This window comes from Struthio camelus, chromosome 10 (assembly GCF_040807025.1).
Source record: "Struthio camelus isolate bStrCam1 chromosome 10, bStrCam1.hap1, whole genome shotgun sequence".
NCBI lineage: Eukaryota > Metazoa > Chordata > Aves > Struthioniformes > Struthionidae > Struthio > Struthio camelus.
This window is the reverse complement of record NC_090951.1, coordinates 24855896-24861494: the sequence shown is the minus strand read 5'-3', so window position 1 is coordinate 24861494 and position 5599 is coordinate 24855896. Positions and strand designations below refer to the sequence as shown.

Genomic DNA, 5599 nt, shown 5'->3' with positions numbered 1-5599 from the left:
TGCGTCGGGAAGAGTGGAAGCAGAGGGTAGAGCTGAATCGGCAGCGGAATTCCCAAGAGAAGCACTTCCTCTGGTAAATTTCTCCAGCTGGGGGTGCTGTTTCCCCTTCCCCTGCACTGGCCTTCCCTCCACACCCAGGAGCACCCAAGGGGAGGGGAGGGGAAGGGGGTCCGGTCTTTCCCTGGCACCCCTCGTGGGAGAGCAACAGGCTTTGCAGGCTGTGGCCTGGGAGCAGGCACCCTTCCAGCCCAGGGGCAGGGGTTGGGCACTCAGCGGTGGGCTTTCCCTGTGGGACCAGAAAGTTGTGGCTGCCGACGATGAAAGGATTCCTCCAGCGTTTTGGCTCTCCCTTTTCAAACCGCACGCTCCATCCTTGTCTCCCCAAGGCTCCACACCCGGACACCTTGCCCTGTGGGGATCGAGGCCGGCTTGGTGCAAAGTCCCATCCCCGCCTGACTCCTCCGCAGGCTGATTACCGGCACGTGGCACCTTGTCATGTCCTTGCCTTGGACACTAGGGCCCCTGTCCCGTTCCAGAAAGCATAGAGATGCCAGCAGAAGCAGACCCCAGAAGAACCGCCCTGCCCTAGGCCTGCAGCGTTTCCGTGCCCTTCTCCCTGTGCCTAAAACCAAACGGTTCCTTTTTAATGCCCTAGCACTGGGCAGCAGATGGCTCTGCGGGATCAAAGGGAGAGATACCAGGACTTGCTGGCTGCGCAGAAGACATGTGAACATTGCTGGAAAGTCTGGAAGCGTGGTCCTGAGCCATCTTGCTAGCTGCGGAAGCCTGCCTGGGCCTGAAGAGCGACCAGTCCCAAGGCACTGCAGCTCCAGGGCCAAGTGGAGGCCTGTCAGCGTGGGAGCTCCCTCGGCTGCTGTCAGCGTTGTCTCCATTGCGGCCATGGAGCTCTTAGCAAAGGGGATGTTGAAATCCACCTACAAGGGCCAAAGGAAAAAAAAAGTGGCGTGTACTTGTTCACGGCTGGAGTAACCAGCCTGTGCCTCACAAAGGACAGTGCTGCAGGACAGATGAACAGAAGAGCTGTTAAACCCCCCATGTGCTCCTCCACAGTTTTTGTAGCGCCGTAACAGAATAACGCCCGTACACAGACCGCAGCATAGAGACACGCGTGCCACAGAGCAGGTGTGCAAGCAAACCACTGCCTCACTCATTCTAAGGACAGCGCGCGCGCACACACACGCGCCCCTTTCTTCCTTCATTACCCTCCCTAGGACACGCTCAGAGCTCACACCTCTCACTCCCCAAGACCCTCACGCACAGCCAGGACTGCACCGCCAGAGTGCACATGCACCAGCCCAACACATCCCTGACACTGCACACGCATCCGCACACATGCTCACGCTCTCCACACGCACAGAGACACTGCACAGCGGACACACCCCTCACACAGCATGGTGGCCAGGACACACGTACACCTGATGGGCCCACAGCCCCAGGGGTGCTATAGGAGCTGCAGCCCTTCTCCGGATTGTATGGGGAAAGGCTAAGGGCAGAGGAGGAGCTGCTGTGGGGTAGAGCGGTGCGGCAACCTGGGAGTGCAGATGCCTGGCTTTTCTCTGCAGCTGCAGTGCTCTCCAGCCAGGCAAACCTGGGATGGGCCATGTTTGTCCCTGGGCCTCCGTCGGCCCTTGGCTGCTCCTTGTGGCGGCCCCCCCAGGGCTGTGCTCATGTCCTGGTGGGCGCACGGTGTCCCCACCACCCACCTCCTGCCTGCTGCCTGGAGGTGGACGTGCCTCATTTAGACCTTCCTCCTCTCTTGCCGCATGGCTGCGGTTGGTTTTTTTAGCGCTTTCTTGAATTAGGTTTTCAAAGCAGCACCTAGTAGCTTCTTGTAAACTACAGGCAGCTCACAGCTGCTTGACTGCCCTGTCAGCCTTTTTCAAATCCTGGGCTCCTTGAAGCCTGTCCATGCGCCTCCTCTGACCCGGGAACACAGCATCTCCCTGCCCTTCATCAAACACAGGAAGGGGCTTTGTGGATCCTCCCAGAGGAGCGGGTGATGGCCGTGTCCTTTCGGTCTGTTGCTGGGAGAAGCCTCTTCTTCGGTCGTCTTCCTTGTCCCAGTAACGCCTGATGCTCCAAACACTGCACTCTCCCTGCAAGTGCTGCCTCTTACTAAGCACCTGCTTCACTGGCAGACATTCGGCGTAGTAAAGAGGCAAAGGCTTTGGACCGCCTTGCTGCTGCAGGGACCAACAAATTGCCAAGGAGGTCCAGAAGCTGAGTACTCAGCCAGTACTGTTTTGCCCTGCCTGTGCGCTTAGTTGGCAGCTTTCCCTGGCCATGCAACTCATGAAGTGGTGCTGACCCTGATTTCCAGAAAAGTGCTTGTCAGTTTAAAAGAGAAGAACTGGTTTTCAGTGGGGAGTTGGAAGGGCGACGTTCTGCTGCTTTGGGGGACTGCCCGCTGGCTTTTCTGGTGCGGTGACCCTTCTGTCTCGTCTCGCTCTGAGAGCTCCGCGAGGTCCCTCTTGACCCTCCCTGTGTGGAATAGCTACAAGATGCTGCTGCAGAGACTACTGGACTCTGACAGCCAGGCAGGGGTTAGGCCAGAGCCCAGATGCCCTCGGGAGCAGAGCGCAAAGCCAGAAGCCCGTTGGCTCCCCCACGAGATGTGGTTTGGGACCAGTGTTCCCTGCTGCTGCTCTCCGTGTCCTTCTTGGCTGCCTTAGCCCCTCTCCAGCCTCCACTCCCATTGGCCCAGCATGGCTTTGGCTGCTCTGGGTCTGCCCTTACTCACGGTCCCTGTGGCAGTCGGGTGTCCTTCTTCTGCCTCCCCTCGCCCCCTCCCCCGGCTGCCTTCACTACAGGGGCTTTCTGATGCACTCAATGGCCTCACAGGGCTGCCACAGCAGCGACCGCACTGTCCCAGCCCTGGGTCGCCTGTGGCCTCCCTTTTCCTGCCTCTAGCCAGCTAAACCCTGCCGAGGGGCACTTTGCCCTGGCACTCCGTGCCCTGGTGAATGTTGCAAGCCTGGCACGCAATGGCTGCTCCTTGCTGGACGAGACAAAGAGGAAAGCACTTGAGGTGCCCGGTTAATGCTGAAGAGCCATGGTGATCGCAGGCAACAATGGTTGCTCGTGGGCTCCAGTCCGCCTCTCCAAGCGTGCTCCAGTGGCGCAATGGGCCAGCGCGCAGTACTTATACAGCAGTGCTAAGCGGAGGGATGCTGAGGGTGTGAGTTCAAGCCTCACCTGGAGCATGGGCTTTTGATCATGCAGTGCCTCCTCTTCCCTTGGGCGGTGCAGCTTCCTAGCAGTGACATCTGTCTCAAGCCAGACATCCTGGGACCTGCCAATACAGACACCTTGGAACACCAGAAGCGCTCGGGGCCGTTCCAGGCTTGACCTGGGCTCTGCCCGCATAGCACTCGGTTTGGGGCCCCGGAGGCAGAGCTGGGCTCTCCTCCCTTCTCTTCCGCAGAGGATCCAGACCTCTTCTCTTCCGCAGAGGATCCAGAGGGTTTCTTTCCCACAGCCAGCTTACAGCTTGGCCGGAACAGGACTTAAGGCTTCCAGCATGGTGGCATAACCTCAGAAAAGTCACACGCTCCCCCTGAAGAAAAAAAAAAAGCGACTTCTTTCTCCCAGGGAAGAGCTACTTGTGTTGGGGGTCTCTATGGCGTGGGATGGCAGTTGCGGGTGGGCTGGGGCTGCAGGGCAGTTTGTGTGTGGAGCTGAGAGTGCCCTGACTGCAACACGGAGAGCAAGGGCAAGGGAAAGGAAAGGTGAAAAGCTGGGCACTTTCCAGGCAGAGTCTCTCAGTTCTCAAGCTTGGCCTGGAAAATGGAGAAGCTTGACTGCTTTCCCAGAAGCAGGGGTAGCTGTCACGGCAGCCCCACAGCAGAAGACACTGCACGATCACTAGAAACCAGGAAATCATTTTAGGCACGAGCCCACTGAATGTTTGGAACAGAGAGCACAGAAGAGCTTCCTAGGCCATGGCATCTTTGGAAACAAACCCACTGGCCTACCCTTGCGGGTGCCTCCCGTGTCTTTTCCAACTCTCCTTTTCACCCGGCGGGCTTTGCAAAACCATTGCTGTGACTCGGATTCGGCCACAACGCAGAGTACTAACCACTATACGATCACAGCTGCCCATGTGATTGCCTTTCCTCCTCGGGCCATTTGTCCCTCCTGCCTCCTGCCCTCCTGCCTTCTGCCCTCCTGCGGAGCAGCCAGAGCTGTCAGGTGACGACAGGCTAGCAGGGAGAAGTCAGAAAATGCGAGTCTGTGTCCTTGCAGAGCAGCACCCGAACAGCGCAAGCCCTCATGTGCCTCCCTGGGAGAGGGGAGGCAAACTCACACTCTAGATTCACCTTTTCAGAAGTCTCAGTTCTTGGGGATGGCAAAGAACTGGACTGAAGGCAGTTACGGGGCATGTCCAGGGGCTGGCGATGAGGAAAGGACAACTCTGCAAAGAGCGGCCCCGCGTAGCCAGCTGGACAGAGGGTGGTGTAGGGGGGAAGGCAGGTGCATAGCACAGGGGATAGGAACTGCTCCGTGCCCAGCCCTGGCTCTTTCTGCTCAAGTGTCCCCTCCACCACGCACCCTGGGGTGCAGTGTGAGCCTGTGGGCGCACCTCCACAAAGAGCGACGGTCCTTTCCCCACTTGCTCTGCTCCTGCTGCTGGGAGAGGTCCTGGCGAGAGGTTGCAGCTGCAGGAGTGCTGCGCTGGGTGGCGGAGGTGGCTCAGCAGAAGGGAGCTGCTCCTCGCCTGAGCTACGTTGCAGCCATGCCCGGCCCTGGCCGCCATGCACCTCGCTGACCCTGCCCTTCCCTGGCTGACCGGGCTCCAGAGCTTGGCCTCAGACCCGTCTCAGCACTTTGGACTTGGCTGGCAACCACTGCTCTGTGCCTGGCCCTCGTTCCTGACACTCAACCAGCTCTCCCTTCTTGCTCGGGTGCTGAGGGCCTGTGCCCTGCCAGGGAGGTCCCTGCCTCACTGGCCTTGCTATGTCCCTCGCAGCCTGCTTGCCTGCCCTCGGAAAGCAGCCCGCTCCCACTGCTGGCTGCCACCTGCAGCAAGAGCGTGCTCACGTTTCGCACTGTGCTGCAAGGACAGCCGGAAGGGGCATCGGTCCCCTGGCGAGAGGCAATCCAGACTTCCCCCAGCCCAACCCATGCACCAGGACAGGAGTGTTGCAGTCTGGTGGGTATAGGTGAGTGGTGCAAGGAGCTGGATTTTGGCTCCGGTTTCTTGGAGAGGTGGGTTTGAAGCCCGTGCTGTTGGGTTTTGTTGTCTCAGGCTGCTGTGATTTGTGCCCAGCTGTGATTTTCTGCTCAGGGACTTTCCAGGTGCAAACCTGTGTCCAGCAGTGACCAGCCTCCCCGCCGACCGCCACCTTGTACTCCCTGGGCCTTCCCGCTGCAGGGTGCCTGCTGCCCAGAGGCTCTGGTTGAGGGCCTCGTTCTCAGAAAGAAGGAGGAATGCCTGCAGAGTTGCCTGGGAAGGCTCGGGCTGCCACGGCAATTTGTCTTCCTGACCGGCTGTGGGGGGCTGTGGTTGGAGGGGTTGGTCCCCTGCAGGGCAGGGCTGGTGCCCACCGGTGGGTGCACAGGCAGGCTGGGCCTCTCC

The 5599-nt window shown here is 59.5% G+C and overlaps 1 non-coding gene across 1 annotated transcript; it reads left to right on the top strand.

Moving 5' to 3' along the window:
- The first annotated feature begins 3130 nt into the window (after positions 1-3130).
- Positions 3131-3224, top strand: TRNAI-UAU (transfer RNA isoleucine (anticodon UAU)). Its single transcript has 2 exons — positions 3131-3168; positions 3189-3224. It is a non-coding gene; the product is annotated as a tRNA-Ile (tRNA).
- Positions 3225-5599: the final 2375 nt, after the last annotated feature.